Here is a 22,717-nt window from a genome sequence, read left to right as displayed (position 1 = left end):
TATGGGTATACTTAGTCTGAGTTCTGAAGGTTTCAGATAACTTAAAAATATCGGTAATTAGGTTTTAGTTTAATCACAATTGTCTGCAAATTATTTATGTAGATGATATATATTCAAATATCACCATAATTAAAAAAATAAAATAATTTTCTTTAATATTAAAATATTTGTGTAGAGGGCAAATAACGACTTATTTAATTAATGTAAAGCATTAAAAGCTATCTGATTGAGCTCCGTCTAAATTTCATCAGAGCGAATTCTAAGGGATAATAATCAAAGACAAATGAAGTGAATGTGGCTTTGAAAATATGAGTTTGAGTCTGTCAGAAATATACAGTTTTAAAGTTTGATTCAGGCATTTAATTAAAAGTGTTGTTTAAAGTTGAAGAATTTAAGAGAAAATTACATACGTGTCAAAGTATAAATCAAATAATAAAGCTAAATTAATTTATTATAGACCCAACTTTAATAACTCCAACCTGGACACTTAGCAACTTCATTCTATCGTCTTCGCTTTTTACTACCGTTTGGGTCAAGGACACGATATCTGTTGCTTTTATTAATAAGGTTGGGTCAAGGATATCTCCGTAGTCTTTGCTATAATACGTCCGCTGAAAGAGAAATTATAACTGATTGTTTTATTCACTATCAGATGCTTCAGAAGGACTCTAAATATACATTTTCCGTTTTCCAATGTAGAACCTTTAATGCATTTTACAGCAATTTATGATTTAAAAATGTGAAGTTTATGATACTACCTTCAGCACATAGGTCACAACTGCCTTTCGCATCCTCATCTGCAGAGAACATCTTTTCATGCAATTTTCTTTCCAACTTCAAAAACGCCCACATAAAACTTACAGCTACTTCTCGCTACATGCAGAGGGGACTTCTTTTGTGAAATTTCCTTAAGTCATATTTACTATTTTCCTATGAGTTAGTATCCGTAATCGCAATGTATGACCTGTCAGATCGTGCTTTATCAATCATTCCCTCGTTACCATTTTGAAGTATCTCTACCATTGAAATGCACGACTAAGTGTTTCATATCCATACTCTGACATTCACAAATCATGAGTAACGTATAGAGTTCACAGATCGTTTTTAGAAGTGCAACCAGTATCACAGCAGAAATATGCAATCGAGCGTTCTCCTGAAGAGAAAACGACCGTCTCTTGAATACATCCAGGCTTCTGTTCATCATCATACCTTGCAAACGGTTTTTAAATCCTAAAATAATTGATCAGTTTCAATTTCTGCCCATGGCTGACAACTGCGAGGCAAGACATTCTTTTAAGTTGAGGAAGTGAAAAACAATATTGATATCGAGAACCGCAGACTTCGCTTTGTTGATCAATCATGTATTAGCGCATTGAAATGCCTCTACCATCAAAATACTGAAGTAGATTAAACTTTTTTCTATATTACGACCTTACAATTGCTTTATTACAGCTCTTCCCTAGATTAATACAAACTTCAGTCACACCTCTACCGTATTTGTGCAGCATCTTCTCGCTTATCCGTAAAAACAAAACATGCTAGAATTTTTTCGTTGGCTGCAATTGGATAAGTGCTAAAAGCTATACTTATCCAATTGCAGGTTCAGAAACTTCGATATACGACTTTCATAAAATCCCATATAGAGCTAGTGAGTCTAATATCGAGAAAGAGATATAGAACAAGAATTTTTAATAAGCACTTGTATGAAGAATATGCATTGCCGCCTTGTTAATGCAGGGGTAGGAGAAAAGGCTACCACAGCCTGAGCTCAGTTTCGATTGCTGGAAAAGACATGGGTGTTTAAATGTATAAACTCTTTGCGATACGACAGCACTTAAAGCATTGTTGAACCGCAAGACCTTTCGAGAAATTGCTGGTAGAGGTAAGCGTAGAATCCTTTGATCCGTTTTTTTGAAGCTCTTCATGTAATTTGGAAAGAAAATGAGCAAACTAACAACTGTCACTTACAAGATTTCCATGGTCTTGACCAATGATAGACGCAAACCGTTTTCCTCTTGACTTTTATGAATTTGTTGCACACATCCGGGTTATGTTCAGATCAGAAGGATTAGTCACAACAGTAAAAAGGAGTTTAGATTATAGTTTTAAAGGAAATGCACTGTACGAGCAGGGAAAATGTATCGTTCTCTGTTTATTCTCCGTATGATAAAAATTAACGATATAACTACTAAGCTATTCAAAATACAAAGAATGTAATACAAAATACAAAGAATACTTAGGTCAATTTTAATTATAAAAGAATACAGTTTGTATCTAAAATAATTATCCTAAAGTTTAGAAGCACCGTAAGATTAACCGTAAAAAGTGTTTAGCCGATAACTAAAAAAAGAGTATTTTCCATTAAGATTTCTTTGTTAAATTTCAAACGCCAAGGAAATTGATATTAATAGCTTCGTTTGCAGACTGCTCCGAGGCGAACTTGACATGCTGGGAGGTCATCTGAAGTTAAAATATATGGAAGTTAATTTATAAGAGTGTTTACGTTTCAGTCGAATGAAAACTTATTCTTTTCCTATTAACAATAAATAAAATAACTAATTTAGCATCCGAATTCTATGTCATAGAATACAAAAAATAATTTTTGCTGTATAAGTGCATTAATTCATTGCGTTTATTACAAGAGTGGCACTTTGGTAATGTAAGGTATAGTCAAGAAATTTTTATTTTAACATGTGTTTCTTCCATGTAAAAATGTGATTTGCTGCTCAGTAATTTCAAATTGTAAATGTTCTAAGGAAATACTTTTATTCTTAATATCAGGTAAACGCTAAAGCTCACATAATGAGTACTGAAATATTTTAGTAGATCTTTACTGTAATTAATCTGAACGGTTTAGAAACCATTAGTCCATTAGACTTGTATATCTTTATGTAACGTTTTAATGAAATTCAAAAATCAGTTTTTGATCACTGCCTCTTGGATAAAACCTATGTATCATCTTTGATGATAAAATATTGTGCTCTAGCGTTTATAATGCTTATAATAAAAGCACTCGAGAATTATCTCCATAAAGAGATCCCTTCGCGGAGGATTTTCTGAGGAAAAGCTAATTCACATTAATGTTATACCTAAGATAAGACATGAAGACACTCATGCAGCCTCCCCATTAATTTGAATACGAAACCAGGTCGAATTGCCAGTGTTTATATGTATGGGGTTAGATAATGGCAGCAATATTTAGAAATAAACATCGATACTGGCGTTCAGGTTTTGTACATGAAATAAACTGGTGGTTAATTTCTGGATAAGGGTGAGCTAAAAATCACGCAAATGTGATAAGATACTAAAGTAAATTTAGGACGTTTCAGAAAAGATTTTATGTAAATTTTAACAATATAAATTGTGATAAAAATACTATTAAAAAAACTGCAAGCGATATAGCTTTTATATTTAATAAATCTGTTACAACCGTGAGATTTAATCATATACTTATTTCAAATTTTAATACTGTCTCTATTTGATGTAACATTGAAATGCATGTTATTTATAACTGTCATGCGCATTTTTAGGTTTGTTAGAATTATTTGAAGAAAGAAGTTTCGAATACTAGATTTGGTGCTAATTGATTTGTTCTGTTTTAATTTTTATGATCTATCATATTTTTCTTTATTTTTAACATCTTTAAACGCCTTGAATGTAATCTCTTTGCGTTGCTTATTATTCCCATTTAGTGTTTCAAAGTAATTAATGCACTTGAGAGAAAAATTTGTTGCAAGATTCGTGTGAAAGCCTCGAGCGAAATAAAAATCTAACTGCCTCCTTAATAATTAAGTCCCCTCCCTTATTTTTGGTAAATAAATGCACAAGTTCTCTTGTGGACTTATATTAAGATGAAGTAATATCATAGCAATTTTTGTTTCGACCGTCTGGCTTTACAATTATGAAAAGTTCTCATTTTAAAATTAAAATTTATATTTAACTTTTAATTTCTTAGGATTAATTCTTACATTATTAGATCTAATTCATTTTAAACTGCTTACATATTAACCTGAAATTTAGAAACCAATATCTGATAGCCGTTTTTTAATGTTAGCATTTTTTATTTTAAAACATTTTGTGAATAATAATTCTTTTTTTTTTATTTTTCGTACTTTAATGTCAAAATATTCGAGTTGCTAACTTGTAATCTTAATTTTGTTTCAAATATTTGACTGTCTGAAAACTTATGGCACATTTTTTCGATGTTCTGCAAAGATCCTTTATTTATATAAAGAACAATTATCAGTCCAATAAGATATTGCCCGTTTGGTTTGATAACGTTTTTCTTTCTTATAATGAAATTCGAAATTCCTAATTCGCAAAAGAACCTAACTTTATCGGCTAAAAGTGAATAAGGTGCTGATTTACGGATTGAATCTTACACCACGAAGGAAACTTTGACCAGATTGAAACAAGTGAAAGTCTGAGGGCATAAGATTAGATGAGTGTGATATGCGTAGCAACAGACTCCAATAATTTTTGTCAGTGATCAAACACTGGAAAATATTTTAATCACTCAAAATGAGAACATTAATATCATTAGTGTACCATATAATCAAATTGCAATTAAGTTGTCTTAAGTACTTCAAAAATAATTTATATTATTAGACTGAATTCACTGAATTGCGAATTGCGATTAGTAGTTAAATAATTAATTACAGTTTACTTTAAACAACTCTCTATAATATCATATTTCAATTACGGTATCTTTTAATAATGAAGAAGAAAATTATCAAAATTATCTATTTTTTATTAATTATTGCAGCTTAATTAATCGCAGTTAAAAATTTTCAAACATTAAAGCAATTTGTTTAGTAAAACAGGAAACTCAAAATCCGAATCTAGTAATTTTTCCCATTTCTTTATTTTGAAGATTATTCCTGAAATCAATAAATTATTCGTCTTACAATCCCTTAAGAGAGCACAGAAAAACAAACTTAAAGCCCCTTTCGAAAAGCACTAGGAATTGTTAAAAATGTTCTGTCGTCTGCTCTTTATCATTTTATTTCACGATCCAACTAACATTCAGGCGATAATAAAAACAGAGAAAAGCAGAAAAAATACAGTTCTTTTAAAGGAAAAATTCTTTTCGAAATGAAAATTGAGAAGTTCTAATTCTAAATCTTTCTTTATGTTACATTAAAATTTTACCGTCACAAACGCAGCCATATTTGCACTGCTATATTATGAAATAAAAATTAATTCCCAGAAATTTCTTCGATGTTTTCTATTCATTAAATGCTTAAGAAAGAAAATGTATTAGGTTTCGACATAATTGCTTTCTGAAAGTTAAAATGTTGCTTTTTTTTAAAGTCACATACCTTTGAAAGTCTGACATTTTATTCCTACTCTAAAGTGTGTATCTCTTGTACTAGTCTTATTGAAAGTCGAAACGTACAAGGACTCGATACCGCAACGATGGACTTGGACTCGATACCGCAACGATGGACTTGGACTCGAATCCCGGAGAAGTCTTGGATGTTTTCAAGTGCTTGATGTCTTTGAGGCATGGCAGCACTTAAAATGTTAAATTTTTACAACAGGATTGGTGGTAGGTGTTTAAAACATACCACCAAACCTCTTGCTGGTGGTTTTAGTACTCTTAGACCATATCCTCGGAATAACCCTAGGGCTAAATACTTGTACGATTTAGGAACCTTGTTCCACCCTCCCCAAGTGTTCTGTATAAAAACCGTACACCGTGCACAATGTGCGACTTCACGGTGATGACAGGGGGAGACTGGTCATTTTAAAAAAACGCATAAAGTTGCACGTGTTCAGCATTTTGAAATAACAGCAATAATCAAGGATTATTGTTTAAATTATTTAATTCTTTTGAGGGTTAAAAATAATATCACTGCTTCGTGTTTAGAATAACTAAATAACTGTCAGTGTTATATCTAATTTTATATAGCCAATGCGATGCCGGATAATAAGATTCACTTTGCATAATAAAGTTTTTCAAGTTTCTAAAGAACAAACAAAATTGCATATAGTAATTCTCCAAGACTATTTCATGAGTCAAATATGTTAACAAATAAATGTTTCCATAGCATGGTTAAAATTAATTATTTTTTTTTTCTTTAAAATTACCAAAGCCAGCACGGTAAAGCTTTCTGATTGTAGTTCAAATTCCACTTACTTCATAAATTCCATGCCCGCCCAACCCCAAAAAAGTCATTCCATTAATTACAAATACACTGCCTGTCCAAAACATTTCGAGATTAATTAATTAAAATCCCAGAAAACTTTAGATGAACGTTTTAGTGCTTCGATGTTCTACATAACCTCTCCCCCTCCGCTTGCGTACAACTCACAGAACGTCCATACAACCATACGAAAGCAGTCAGAAAAGTCTTCGTTTGTTCAGTTGCTCAATTAACGTGTCACTGTGGCTTGAACAGCGGTTATGTCGTGATAGCATGGACCTGTCATGTGAAGCTTATTTTCGGTAATTGGAAAAAAAAGGCACTCGGCGTCAGATCGGGCGCATATGGAGGATGGTCAATAACTGGCATATATTTTTCCACTAGAAACTGCACCACCCCTTTTATTGGCTTGGTATACTACTAAGAAAGCAACGTTGTGTTGCCAAGTTTTCATGCATGTCGCCGGCGCACTGACAGCATCTGTTAGCAGTGGTGGCTTAGTGTACTACATAGCCTATTGTAAATTAAGCAAACATTTAGAAAAATATCTTTTGTAACTCTCTTCTTCTAGTAACACTGGCGCGCGCCGACCAGGCCTTAAAACGATATCCATGACCCTTTTTTTCTATTCTTAATTATTATTATTACTCTTTCTTGTGTGCTTGTATATATATTTAATGCATTCTTCGTTCGTTCGTTAGCCAAAAGTGAATAAATATGATTTCGATAAAAATACGAAATTATTATACATTATTAATGTTATTAATGGATACATGATGAAACATCCCTCACTATAAGATTTTATTTCGGAGATTTAACCTGCGTTGCTATACCCATGAACATAATAACCAAAGTTTGATATCTTTATTTTCATTGATTATGAGACTAATTATTCAAGTTCATGAATCCCAAAGCTAAAATAAAAACTGTGCATGCAATATATAAAGTTTTTGAAACTGATAAACTCTAATTAATAATGGCGAAGGCAGGTCTTAAAGATTCAGTGCAAGTAACGAAACTGAATTTCGAAAATTATGCTATTTGAAAATTCAAGATTCAAACGTTTTTATTTCGTGATTGGTTGGATGATTCTCATTTATCTGCCCGAGCTTCTAAACCTGACAATGAATTTCTAAAGAGGGATAAACAAGCATGAGCTGTAATGAATCTATGCACTGACGACTCTCAGTTTATCGACATGCGCGCGTACGCAGCAAAAATTCATGAGCAATGGAAAGTCAATTTATGACCGAACCAATTTGATCAGAAAATTATATTCAATAAAAATGCTTTCACACGGTGATATAATTGCGCACTTCACTCATATGATGGACTCAGTCTAAAGATAGAAAGTTCTCGGTGAGAACATTTCGGATCAGCATGTAGCCGCACTTATGTTAATTTAGATTCCCAAATTAAACAATAATCTTATAATAGCTGTTCAGTACGCGAGAAAACTCTTTATCAGCAGATCTCGTAAAAGCGAAACTCCTTGACGAATAACAAGCAGATCAAAGTTCTAGTTCTTCATCGGGGGTTTTTAATCTGCGATAAATGTTAGAAATTCTAATAATAATAGACCAGGGAGTTTTTCTATCTTTTGTAAATGCAGTGGTCATACTCGTGAGCGCTGTTTTAAATTACAAAACAAGAATACCAATTCTTGTCCTGACAACGAAAAATCAGAAACTCTCGTACCCAAACGTGTCTGAAAATCGAACTGATATATACTAGCGCTGAGACTTCTGATGAAGGACGATTTGAATCGACTGGCAGGTCTCAATCGGAACCAGTTGAAAGTACTGTGTACGAAAATAATTACTTTATGGTATTGCTCAGATCAAAATATAAATGAAAAAAATTTGTACATCGATTCTGGCGCGGGTAGTCACCTAATCAAAAATCCATGACCCTTTTTTCAAGTTTGTTTTCAAGTTTTCCAAGTTTGTTTATGGAGCTCAAACAAGGCGATTTGGAAGCAAAAATCATTTTAGTGGATGGAAAAAAAATTATATTTCCAGGGCAGAAGATTTAACAATCTAGATGTAGACAATTTAGAGGAATAATACAGTTTGGAGAAAATTGGATCAACTAATCCTTATTAAACAATTTAATGTTCATCAAGCAAACTGCTAGTAAGGGATATTCTGTTACTTTCGAAAACGAAAATTGTTTTGTCAAAAAATAGCCAAAAAATAATTATGTTATGACTATGTTAATATCTTATGTAAAATTTTCTAAACATAAGTCTATAAAATGCTAATATTGTGATACAATGTAAGAGTAAAAAATATAAATGTGGCATTCAAGGTTAGGCCATTGAAGTTACGACGCAATCAGACAATTAGTAAGAGAAAATCTTGCCGAAGGAATAAAATCAGATAATGACAGCTGTTCAGTACGCCTAAAGAACGAAATACAGCAAATTCCTTATAAAAAAGCTGATAGTGTTCGCGCAAGTAAACCACTTCAACTTATACATAGTGACATTTGCGGGCGTATTCTTTCTCGAAGTCCAGGGCAAGACTTTATCTCGTAACTTTTAATGATGACATCATTAGACACACAATCATCTATTTATTTTCTGAAAGGAATGAAGATCTTAGTAAATTAAAATATTTTGTCGGTATAACAAAATTAAATATGGAAGAACCATGCAGACTCTTCAAACCGATAACGGCAGTGAATATACTAGCAGAGAAATGGAGGAATTTCTATCGAGTAACGACAGCAAACATCAATTTACGGTTTCCTTTCCCTCTCCTCAGAACGGTGTGAGTGAAAGAAAAAATAGGAGTCTTACATGTGTGTATAAGGAAAATCTAAGAAATTAGACTAGAAAACAATTGAAGGAACATTTGTTGGTTACAATCAACAACCAAATGGGTACAGAATCTACACATGCTAAAACCATATAACTGTAAGTAGAAGCATAAATTTTGTCGGAGAATTATCAGCGAATGAAAAATTGAAATTTCCCTCCATCTAAAGGTTGAAGACTGTAAAAACGACGGAAAAACCTAAAATTACTTCCGGTAAAAGGGCCAAGACAATCAAAAAGGGAAACTACCAGAATGCCTAGGATTCTAAATAAACACAACTAAAACCATAGATGAGAATTCTAAAGACTTGGATAAGTTGAATTCCGAAAAATGGAAAAATGGTTATTTACAATTGACAAAGAAATAATATAAATTCCTTATCCCGAAATAAAACTTAGGACTAGTCAAGAAAGAAATCTGTTGGATACCGATAGATTTTCAAGCTGAAAGAAATCGAAGACAGAGCAATCATTTGTTACGAGCGAACTAGTCGCAAAAGATTATAGTCAAAATTTGGAACTAACTACGAGACTATACCTTTGCATCAATAGTTTGACATACAACCATCAAAACCTTTCTTGCTATCACACCGTATTATAAAATGCATGTGAGGCATGCAGACAGCACTACAGCGTTTCGACACTAAAATTTAGAAGAAAAAATTTTCATGCAACAGCTGGTAAGCACAATTCAATCAGGGCAAGAAGCAAAGATTTGCAAAATGAGAAAAATCTCTTTACGGCTTAAAGCAGGCCGCTAGAGTTTGGAATAAGGGCCAAAGGAGAATTAAAGATTAGCAACATTTTGCATAGTTCTGCGGACTCATGGTTGTTCTTAAAGAAAGATTAATAATTACTGTCTATGTCGATGATATCCTTATAACATGCAAAAGCGAAGATAAGAACAACAAACAAATGAAATGTATCAACGAATCCTTCGAAGTAAAAGACTTAGGAGAAATCAGATACCACTTAGGAATCAACATTACAAGAGATGACAGCAAGTTCCTGTTGTGTCAAAAATAAGGCAAGTCATATAAGGCAAAAATAAATCATATAAGGCAGGGAAAATGAGTCTCTAAGTGAGAAGGACTGCATACAGTTTTAAGAGCCATCGAATACCTGAAATCTACAAAGGAAATTTACCTGCAAGTTGACTCCAATAGCCCACCAACACTCGTCTGCTATACGGATGCTGACTATGCATTTGACAATGCACCACTGATCAACAGGGAGAAATTTATTTTTCTTCGGAAATAATTCAATACTTTGGTCGACAAGGATTTAATATTCTATTTCTTTATCATTTGCTGAGTCCCAACTTATTTCTGCAGCAACTGCTGCTCAAGAACTCAAATAGATATTAGAATTCCTTTAAGAATTCCCCCCTCAGATATCTTAATGGGCAGTTTAGGACTGTCCTCAAAATTGCCCATTAAGCTACTTGAGGACAATAAGTCCATAATATGCCGTATCCAGCATGAAAAAATGAATACGAGGCTAAAACCTATTAATGTTAACTATATTCTTTCAAGAGACATGGAAAAGAATAAAATAATTGAGATAACTTACTGTAATATAAATTCAATGATTGCAGATATTTTCACCAACCCATTGCCCAAGACAAAATTCCTGAAATTGAGAAGAGAGAGAAATCTAATTTCCACCTTTTCTTCCAATGCATGATTAAAAGGGTGATGGTGATTATTGTAAATTAATTAAGCATTTTAAAAAATACCTTTTGTAACTGACTTCTAATAGCTTTGCAGTGTTAAGGTACGCTCCGACCACAGCCAAGAAAACGATATCCCGTCACCCCCTTTTTTTTCTATTTTAATTATTAATATTAATCGCTCTTCTGTGCTTGCATTTATCTTCATTGCATCCGTCGTTTTCTTTATTTTGCCAAAAGTGAATAAATATGATTTTGTTATAAATACTCATTGTTAATGGGTACATGATGAAACGTCCCTGAGTATAAGATTTTACTTCGGAGATTTAACTTGAGCTGCCGAACCAATGAACCAAAAGCTAGCGAAGTTATCAATCTTTATCTTCATAACCAACACGAGAATATCAGTGGCACATGCGATTTTTAATACAACATTGTTCTGTTTCCTGGTGAACGGAAGCCTCTCTATGGCCGAGTGGTTTAAAACGGTTGAATACTAATAGGTCAACCTGGCTTGGGTTCAAACCCTGACGAACTGGTTACCTGCATAGTTGAGTTTCGTGACGTTTCGAATGTGTAACGTGAATACGAGCCATTAGAATATATTCCCCACAGGCATTCCTTCTTTTAGACATACAGTCTCATGAATTTGCCATATTCAAAATAATCTAAACTATTGAAACGTTAAAATAATTATTTATATATTTTAAAACTTTGTATGACAATTTATTTTGAAGTATTCTTAAGATAGATATTCTCTGTATCTTAAAAATTTGAATTACTTAGCAAAATTTAGTTACTATTAAATTAAAAAAAATTAAATTAAAGTTAAATTAAAGAGGAATATATCATGGGTTTCATACACTGGTTCTTAAATGACAGAAGATCTAGTTTAATATAAATGCATATTAAATCAGATTATTTCTTAAAACCGAATAACCAAAATATCAGAATTTGCGATTTTTATATCTATCGTTTTTAAATCAAAATGTATCGTATGGAAAAAAACATAGTGTCTTTCCACGGTTTCATTTCAGATTAGACTCCTTCTCAAGTAACTATTATATTATGCACATTCAGATAAAAAGATTTTTCATGTTAATATTTTTTAATAACACTTCCTTGATTCTAACGCGTTTAATCGCCAAAATTAGCAAAACCAAGCTGTCCAAACTTTAATGTGCAAATTTCAAATGTCAGCAAAATTTTATGCAATGACCGCTTTAACGAGGAAAAAAAATTAATACCTTTAGTGATTATTACGTGCACATTCCAAAGACTTGTCCAAATTAAAATAGCTTTTACTGACGCCTAGCAAACTAGGTATTGTTTCTTTTTCTATCAAGATATCTGCATATATATGTGTGTATGTATATATATATAGATAGATAGATAGATAGATAGATAGATAGATATATAGCGAGAGAGAGGGAAACTGTCATAGTTGTAGTTTTATATGTATATAGTTATAATGCCTCATAAGCTAAACTGCACATGGGTTTCATTTTTTGCATTAAAGTGATTATGTTTTACACGAATATCGAAAGAATTAAAAACTAATTACATTACTTAAGAATATATTTCTTATACTGAAATCTGACCTATACTTCTGCTGTTTCATCTTCTCCATTAGGATTTGTAAATATAATTAGCTTTAAATAGGAACCAACGTGAATATAAGTTTAAAAGAGAACATCAGATTACCTTTGTGAAACTCTGTTATTGTCTGCAACTGTGCAGCAGGCGATAAGTGTGTTTTTCATTGAAAATTAATTTAGCAGTCATAGAATAGTATAGTCAGGGAACTTGTAAATACTTTAAATCATTCTTGCTTTCCAATCTAACATACATTTTAAGGAGTTTTAGTTTGTTGATCGCTTAAGTTCTGTACTTTAAACTGAAGTTTAAAATAAGTTCTGTTATTGTTCTTGATTGTTTTATTTGCTTAGTGCTGAAAGGTAAAGACGGATACAAAACAGACTAATTTAGGCTAAATGTATTTCAACCTTTTGTAATTCACTGAATAATGTGCAATAATAGTCTATTTGGCAAATTTCATAAAATGTTCATTTTTAATTGAAACGCTTACATTAAATTTCAAATCAATAATTTTTTATACAAACACAAGCTCATAATTTCGCAGCAGAAAATATATTTCGAAATTTAAAGAAAATAATTGCATTTATAAAAATCTAACAAAACATACATCTACAACTGCACATAAATCTCTTGGCAGTTATTCAAAGGTATTCACAGGCATGTTAGAAATGGATCAAAAGAGGAAGATATGAATTGTGTGCGATAAGCTTTGTCCGTAAAGAAATCCTTATCGCCTTGATATTCGTACGTTGAAAGCTTTCCCGCATTTCAGAATATCTATCTCTACAATAAGCTTAAAAGAAACATTTTTTTTTTCTGATTTCTTTGGCAGAAAACTATAAAGCTTCTTGCGTCGTTGTTCATGGTATAAATATCAGAATAAATCTAAATCTGAAAAGTATATTTTATGGACTACATCAAAACATGTTGTGAGAAAATTCTGATGCTATCAATATGAATTATTTTAAAAACATACCATCATTCTTTATTTAAATTTCATTTCGTCCTTACAGAGCAAAGTGTAAGGATTTTACATATATGTAATATCCTTAAAATTATCTCTGTGAAGATGGAATGGCATTACAATATTATATATATAAACAATATAATGCCATTTTTAAGGATTTGCAATGAATGTTTTCAACTTTATATTATAATGGCGAGATTTCTGATGATGAAAAATATTTCCGAAGCCAAATATTAGATTTGGGTTATTTAGCTTGTGGCAAGGAAACAAGATATGTCTTCCTAAGGGGATGTTGCCTTCATGATGCTTTAAGGGAACGAAATCGTATTCATGGTAAACATGGGAAAAAATACGAAATCTGCTATGAAACTAGCAAGTCTATTTTACGTAAATGTGTTATTTTGGCATTTGACGATTTGTCCCGACAGAAAAACGTTCATGAAGAGGAAATAATAAAACAACAGAGATGCAGTTTTAACCAGAGCCGCACTGACAAAATCAGAAACTCTTATGTAGCCTTACTCCCCGGTCGCCTGAACTTTTCAATGAAAATTGTGTACAATGCAGTATCTCGCCTGCTGAAACATCCTGTATAACACACTGTGATACTTACTAATCTATCGCTTTAAAAATGCTAGCGTATTCTCGGTTCTCTTCGTGCAACATATTCTCTTGAAGCCTGGCCTTAAATTTCCATGCGTACGTTTTTAAAGTTTACTGAGCTTTTGTTGCAAACTCTGTGCTTGCTCTTAAAGTTCTCTAAGGAGAGAAAAGCCGCAAAACCTGTCAGCCACGGTTACAGCCGAAAACATCGCGGCAAAAACATAGCGGACGAAAACGTCGCGGAGAAAACAACGCAAGGGGAAAACGTCGTGCTACAAAACAACGTGGGAGAAAACATCGCAACGAGAAAACATCGCAGTCCTAAAACATCGTGGTACAAAACATCGTCGTCGAAAATAAAGCGGTTCAAAAACTTCGCAGTTTAAAAACATCGTCGTCGAAAATATCGTGGTAAAAAATAAAGTATCTACAAATCATCGCATGACGATAACATCGCAGATATGCTTTTTTCAGACATGCTTTTCGGAGACATTCTTTAATAACTGTAAATGGATATTCCCATAATGATTTGTGAGCGCAAGATGGAAAGAAGGATAATTTTTACTTTCATATTTTTTATTAACTAATAAATTTTTGCTAAGAAAATAAGAAGGAAACTTAAGCATAGAAAATTAATGCAACTTATAGCACTTAATGGAATTTTAAACCGACATAGTTAACTAACAAAGGCCATTAATAAATAATTTTCGTAATGCTTTTACTGGAAATTTTTCACGAAAAGTATAAGCTATAAGTTGCATTTAATTATTTATGCTTAAATTTCCTTCTTACTTTTTCAGCAAAAATTTATTAGTTATTTAAAAAATGTGAAAGTAAAAATTATCCTTCTTTACATCTTGCGCTCACAAATCATTATGGGAATATCCATTTCCAATTATTAAAACCCGAAAAAAGAATGTCTGCGATGTTATCGTCATGCGATGATTTGTAGATACTTTATTTTTTACCACGATATTTTCGACGACGATGTTTTCAAACTGCGAAGTTTTTGAACCGCTTTATTTTCGACGACGATGTTTTGTACCACGATGTTTTAGAACTGCGATGTTTTCTCTTTGCGATGTTTTCTCCCAACGATGTTTTGTAGCACGACGTTTTCTCCTTGCGTTGTTTTCTCCGCGACGTTTTCGTCCGCGATGTTTTCGCCGCGATGTTATCGGCGGACACCGTCAGCCACATGTCGTCCCTATAGAGCAGTTTCATTACATATGGCACTTTGGAAATATTTTACTGAAGAAGTCCGAAAATATTTTTTGTACAGTGTCAAACTTAGTACTCTCCAGTTTTATAGTGCAATACTACAGTAATTCTACCAACGATACACTGTACGCTTTCTGATCGTTCAACGAATTGAATATCTCTTCTGTGTTTGTTATTTCCGTTTTATACTGGGACAAATTTTTTAATCTTGTAGAGATGGTTTTATGTATCCTTCTTTAAATATTTATAAACCTATCTAAAATTGGAGTATCATAAAAACCTTTTCGAAGCTGCTGTATTACTACATCCCACGGGAAAGCATTCATGAAGAGGAAATGATGTAGCAACTGCGTCAAAATATATATTGTTAAAATTAATTTTGTATAAACATTTTAAGAGCTTGTAACTTTCAAAAGATGTTTTCAGAAGAAATTTCAAGCCAAAATATTTGAGCAACATTTGTATTTCATGTTACTCGAATTTTACTTTTATATTAACGTATAAAAATCATTCATTGAATGCACTAGCATGTGATATGAATAATAACCCAATAAACCAATGAATAAACCCAATGAATCCGAATAACTTCAAGAGCAACTTATGTGGGCATTTGAATGGACCAATGCATCTTAATTTTAATTGGTCAAATTTTAAGGAATTACCAGAATGCCCCATGTGTTCTGTTGTAATAGAAGTGGTAGTATGTCAAATTAGAAATTGACATACCCGCTGCTCGAATTCTGTCCAGGGTATTTTGGCTGTATAAATCTAAAAAAAAAAAAAAAAAAAAAAAAAAAAACGAATGATCCGTATAGCTGAAGTTCCAAGTATCTAAAAGTGCGAATGATTGGAGTAAAATACCTACCTTCATTTTGGATTTATTGACGGTTCTTGGACTTATGGATCTTGTCTAGCTTCATGGCTAAACAGTTACGACAAGTAACAACAGCAACGTGATTGGAGTCTTACCATACTCGGTGAAAGATATATAAAAAATTAACTTTGACTGTGTTTGATGTTATAAAATATTTTAATTCGAAGAACAATGAAATTTAAACACACGTTCTTCATCGATGCAGTTCTGTGGTTTTCACCTAAATCAACCCTGCATGTCTCTGCGAAATGATTAAATATTTTTAAATTGCTAAATTTTCTGAAATAATTTCCCCTTTATTTGATATTTTGCATTTTCTGCTAAGCCAATTTCTGAGTTCTGAAGGAAGATATTAGTTTTGGCCGACCAGAATTTCTTAACTATTATTCTTCTCAGATATATATCTGAGTATGTATAAAAATGTTAACCAAGTAATTATCTTCGTTTCGAGATGTATAATATATAGCGCTTTTTATACTTGTAACAATATCGTAAATATTAATAATTATCAGCTAAACATATTATGATTTTAAAATTTCGGTTAAAATTTAAATAGTTAAAATTTAAATATATAGTAAATTACGTTAGTTAAAATTTAAATATATTGTAAATTACGTTAAATATATTGTAAATTACGTTAGTTATATATTGTAAATTACGTAAGTAAATATATTAATTTTAAGCAAATATGTTCAATGCTTTAAAAATAATTTTAAATTCCTGTGTCATGCCGAAAAGAAAAATTCTCAGTGCCGAATATTTGCAGGGTTACAAGTTAATAATTAAAAGTTAATAATCTTACATCTCTTGGGCAGGAAACATTTGACACATGGATCATGAAACACAAACGTTTAAAAAGATTGCACTACAAGATTTTTTTGGCAATGCTAAAATAGTTGAAAACTTAATCTTACTTAAACTTTATATTCTATGTATCGAACAAATACTTGAATCGCAGATCATAGACACATAGAATTTTTGTTATATCAGTTCATGGGTCTGTATATAGCATATTCGGTTTTTTTTAATTAATAAATAAATAGTGAACAGAGACACTGCCTAATGACCAATAATATTATGTTTCTGTTTATTTAATCCTATACTTTCTCTTACTCAACATTTTTTAACGTATGAATTGTTTCTAAATCTCATAGAATATTCTACAGTTATTTAAGAATCTTATAAATATGCATATAATCTGTAACTGTTTCATTCCAACTCACTTTATTATTTTTCAGCATGAACTAAAATATATTTCCGCTTAGAGTTTTTCTATAAAACATTAAACTTGCACATCTTAATTTTAAAACGATTGTGTGTAATATAATTAATCCAGAGTGCTTTAAATACTGATCTTTCACTTCAGTAAGTAAATAAAAGTAACAAAACAATAAGAACTCTTGAATGAGAAAAAACGATTTTTAACAAGGCAATTGTTCTTTTATATCCAAAATTATTGAAAAGTATGCCGCCATTTCGGTATTATTGCACTGCCAAAATCATTGAAATTTTACTTTTATATTCAAATTCCAGTCCGCTTCAAAATAAATATTTTTTTTCGTGCTTAAAAATAATATGAATAGAAAATAGACTGTTTCTCCTTTGTCGAAAATAATAGGCAAACTTTTTTTCGCTCCTTCTTCTCATAAAATTAACCGCTTTTCTGTTCGTAAACGTTGAATTAACTCTTTGAAAGACAATAGAACGTGCAAAAAAAAAATTGCAAACGAAATTACTGATCCCGTTTCGAGACAACGTCGTGCGTATCCCGCAGAATAGCGATAAATAAACGGTTGTATGTCGCATACAATGCGACAACACAACACTGCGACAAATTTCATAATATCCGTTCTCCAAACACGTATGCTTAAATCAGGTCATCCGATTTTGATTCAATGGTTCAGGTACTGCCCAGAAAAGTTGCTCATTGGGGTCAGCCTTAAACTTAAAAAATTATTGCGCAAACTACCATTGGTGCTGCAGATGGAGATTGTTTTCTTTTGACTGTTGTTACTTGTAGCCATGAAGGGAAATGGATATAATAAAAGACAAGAAGGAAGAACCTTGCCCTTTCAAAGGCTAGATACGGTTATACTTACTGAACCCGAACATAAAGAAAAGAAACTGGTAGTATTACGCTTGCGTTTCAGGGACGATTCACATATAAAGAGTTTCCGAATGAAGTGATTGATTATTGCGTTAAAATGTCGTAAATGGTAGTTAATTCGGAACACATCCATCCCATTACGAAGTGCTTAAGCCTTTTTGAAGTTTCCGGACTAATGCTTCGCATAATAACATCTCGCAGAGTACACAAAAGAACTGAATACGAATATTTTACCATGCCACTCACTGGAGAAAATGCATTAGAGTTACTAAATAAAAATACTTTTCAGATTGGCTGTCTTTCAAACATGGAAGGAAAAAGAAGAATATATGAAATTCTTTTCGATAAGATGTTCTTAAAAATATATGTACATATTTACGAAGCACTTCCCTTTTTTCGAAAGCTAATGTTTTACTTTATTTTTTATTAAAATAAAACAATAGTTTTTAACTGTATGCCGGCTTTATTGAGCGTCACTTTTCGGTTGTAATTTTGCAATTTAGCGTTCCCTTAAAGTTGTAATTCTTATTCTTATTTCTTATAATTATTTTTTTTCTTTTTGTTTTTATAAATGTAACTTTTCTGTGGCTAGGAGAATCGCATTTTTCTGATTTTACGCATATTCTTTGTACGTATTTTCGGCCCTTTTTCATTTCGTTGATTTTTCTACAAAACATTATTTCCACCGATCCGTAACATAGTTTTATCTTAATGATTAATTCATCTAAGCATTTTTCAAATAAATTTTGTTAATTTTGCAAGAAGAAATCAGAGTTTATTGTATTACACAAATAGATGCAAATTGAAAGAGAAAATTTGTATGGCGAGACTGATAGAATCAAAAATGAAACTTTTCCGCTATGTATATGTATATATATATATATATATATATATACATAATAATATAAGCTCAAAGTGAAACATTATCTTCAAGCACACGTATGCAACTAAAACTGAAGCATTAGCTTTAAACATATACGCATACATTATATAGTACTGTGCAAACGTATTAAAATATTGAATTTGTTTCTTATTATTTCTTGGGTTCTGTGATCATTAATTAGAAATCTAAAAACCATAAAACGAATATGTTTATTTATTTAACACATTTACTATGTGTACTTCCACAGTTCAGGTTTTGAGATAATTCTCGTTTTTCCAGGATTTTTGTCTATAAAACCCTGCATGTGTTTATTGAAATTGATGGATATGGTTTATGCAAAATGTGAAACACCTCAGCTGTTTATGTTTTTGTTTGAAACTTTTTATAGAGCTTACAGAGATAAGCTTCAAGATGGTCAGGATATGTCTGTATGAGAATGAAATCTTAAAATAATGAAACAAAGTTTATTAGTACAGTATGATGCGTAGGAATTTGATGCGTTGTCTAATACATTTTCGCTATAAATGTTGCACATTTCTTTCATTTCGTTATAAAAAATCTCCCCTGACACCATTTTCATAGCGTAATATGTGTACTCTTGACTGTCTCGTGCGTTTCACTCTCATCTAATGTGTAGCATCCTTTCTTGCAGATAGAATGGGAAATTTAAATTCATGTCTTCGAGGAATTAACGTTTAAAATTAAAAGTACTTGAAGTGGAAGGACTTATAGTTCAGTGTTCCATCTTTTGCAGTGGACTGTTATACTGCTATTTCAATCTCAGCAAAACTTTTAGTAAAATGACGCTTGAAATTATATAATTATATTTATTCTTCTTTTATGAATCACATCAGACATATCGAATAACAACCGCCTCTCCAAATCCAGAAAAAGCTTTGCATTCTTTCACTCACTACAGTTATCATAGTAAAGGCAGTACACAATAAGAATATTAGCTTTTAAAAAAGGGTAAAGTTCTACTCGTTTGTAGGAAATTCGGTAAATTTTATTTTGCAACTGCGACATTTTTAGCCTGCTGATGATAAATAAAAAATAATCTTAAATTTAAATATCACTGAAAATTATTTAAACAAAATTCAATTCTATTAACTATTCGTTAATAGAATTTAATAATTAAGTAAATTGAATAATTAAGTAAATAATGAATAATTAAGTAAATTATTCGTTATTTATTATCATATAATGAATAATTAAATAATCTAAGTTAAATTTCTAAATTAAATCAGTTACAAATATTTCAATTATAATTAATATAAAGAAGTTAATCGTAATTAAAGCTCCGGCTAGTAGACAACTTCTTTCAACATCTTTGACCGGACGTAGCGGAACCCACTTCTAGTTGTTTTCGGCTGAACTGTTGACAGTTATTCGTTAAGTAATAAAGCAAAATATTGAAGCTTAATTTCTTTGAGGCTCTTGTTAGAATTAAAATTTTATTCAAAAACCTCCACCTAAAGGAGACAATTTCCAGTTGTTTCAGGCTAACTTAATGGTAAATAATTTTATATTAAAATACCCAAATTTGGAACTAAAGCTTATTCAAAGACTGCGAAGTACCGAACCTGTTATCGTGGGCTGACTTTAAAATCTGATCCACTGTAGTAGTTTAATCCTTTCTACAAACTATCTTATTACTTACATTGGCTAGTAATCTCTAATTCGCTTTGTTAGCTTATATAATGATGGTGTGCTGGCTTCCAAACAATCCATTGTGCCTACTTGAGGGAATTAATCTGGAAACTGTTTTAAGGGAAAGACGTCTATTGACTTCTCGCATTAGTTCGCGAGCTGTTCCCTTAGATTGGATTCAAAAGAAAAATAAAACTGGTAACGTCATTAGTGGGTATTTTTCCGACCTGTTCTCTGTTCTTATTTGAAGATTGCCAATTTCTGCTGGACAAGGTTATATTTTACATTAGTGTCTGGTGATCATTTCATGTCACCCAGCGCTAGTCAACTGGCATTAAACTAAGGCTTTGTAATTAGCAAAATTTCGATAAACGGACACGTTTAGGATTTTATCGCTATTGCAGTATCAGACTAAAATATCACACTGCACAAAATATTTTATTATGCTGTTGACTGTACTGAGGAATGTAAAAGGAATCTATAGAGTAATTCTGAAAATATATTTAATATGAAAAATTTATTGGTGAATAAACGTAATACAGTTATTCAGTTTTTAATTCTAACTAATCGATTTTTACTTTTCAATCAATCACAGAAATGCTTCCAGCCTTTTCAAACAAAGTTTGAAAGTGCACTTACTTCATAAATTTCTTTCTTTTCTTTTCTTATTTTAAATCGTTCGGAGAAAGATGTATGCTTATTATTACGTTCGATTTGTGTATTCTTTATTTAATTATTTACTGATAAGCGTATGCAGTGGTGCCCAACCTTTGGCCTCTCGCGAGCACATTTTGGCCTATCGTGAGCGCATTTCCAAAACATCAACATTTTTGTTAAACATATTTCCAATCTTATGTGATACATCTGAAATATTAATTTTGGCAAATGGGTTTGAGATGAATAATAATATTGGTTGAACTTTATGGATCCATAAATTTCAATTTTTTTTTCAGGTTTTCCGAGTATTTCTCTGTTTTAATTGCCTCGTGGTAATTAATATGGCTTGATAAATTCTGAAAATGGGTGAAATTTTTTTCTTTCATCTGATTTATCCACAAATTTAACTTTATCTGAAAAGCAGTTACAGTCCCAGTCAATTGAAAAATTGCTTTTTCTTTTCCCTGGAGATCTTGTTATACTATAAGGTATTTCTCCCGTCTTTTTAGCAAGTCTTAGTGGTGTAGCGGTCAGCACGTTTGGTGTATATTCGAGAAGTCCATGGTTCGAGTCCCGGCAAGGGCATTGCTCATATTTCATTTCTCCAGCTTTAAAATAGTATATAATGTCTCTATAGTGGGATCCGAAATAAAAAAGGTGGTGGATGATGATTCTCCACCACCAGGATTTGGCAATTGTGTCTCCTAATCCTTTTTAAAAGGAGGAGTATTTAACGTATTTCTAGCGCCTTCTTAGCATGCCTTTGTGGTGTAATGACAACACACTCGTCGCGTATTCGAGAACCTGATAATTACGCTGTTCGGATGAGAAAAACGTGCCTTAAATATGATGCAGTATAGTTATAAAGTGAAAGTTGTTCTTCTCTGGGCAATACATGATTACCCTTGGAAATGTGACTTCGAAATATAATTCCACTACATTTTGGTCCCATATAGATTTCTTTAATATCGCCTACTGATCTTTATTACAAAATCTTTTGCAAAATAATCAGGCTTACTACAGTAGTCTTCTGCCATTTTTCTAATGTTATAAAAATGTACATTTAGTACTCATTTTATTTTATTAATCTCATTTTTCGTTTTCTATTTACTATATAAAGCATTAGTGCTTCTAAACAATAGATTTACCGTCGTTTAAAATGTATTGCAATAAGATCTGCAATATCATTTACAATGTTTTTTACTTTATAAGTTTTATACAATTTTCTGAATATTGCATTTTAAAAGTCGATTTTTTAATTTCATTGCGATGCATATTATTTTATTCTTTCTTTAGGACTTAAAAATTCCGACATTTAAAAGTATATCTGTTATAAAACTTTAAATGTTCGCAGTTTGTTAAGAAAACTCTTAGCTTTGTTTTAAAATAAAAAAGATAAAAGTGTATTAAGAAATTTTTCAGTATTTTTTAAAACTAACCCTCAATCTATTCTCTAGAAAACTCTTTAGATACTAAACATATTTTGTTGCTTACGTGGCCAACCTTTTGTATGA

The 22,717-nt window shown here is 31.7% G+C and overlaps 1 protein-coding gene across 1 annotated transcript in view; it reads left to right on the top strand.

The window, feature by feature from the left end:
- Positions 1 to 22,717, top strand: part of LOC118195846 (uncharacterized) — a 46,717-nt gene that overhangs the window by 13,633 nt on the left and 10,367 nt on the right. The window lies entirely within an intron of this gene.

This window comes from Stegodyphus dumicola, chromosome 4 (assembly GCF_044657685.1).
Source record: "Stegodyphus dumicola isolate Sdum_Otavi_A_Nest chromosome 4, ASM4465768v1".
Lineage (NCBI taxonomy): Eukaryota > Metazoa > Arthropoda > Arachnida > Araneae > Eresidae > Stegodyphus > Stegodyphus dumicola.
The sequence above is the reverse complement of the archived record's forward strand: the minus strand, read 5'-3'. Positions and strand labels throughout refer to the sequence as shown.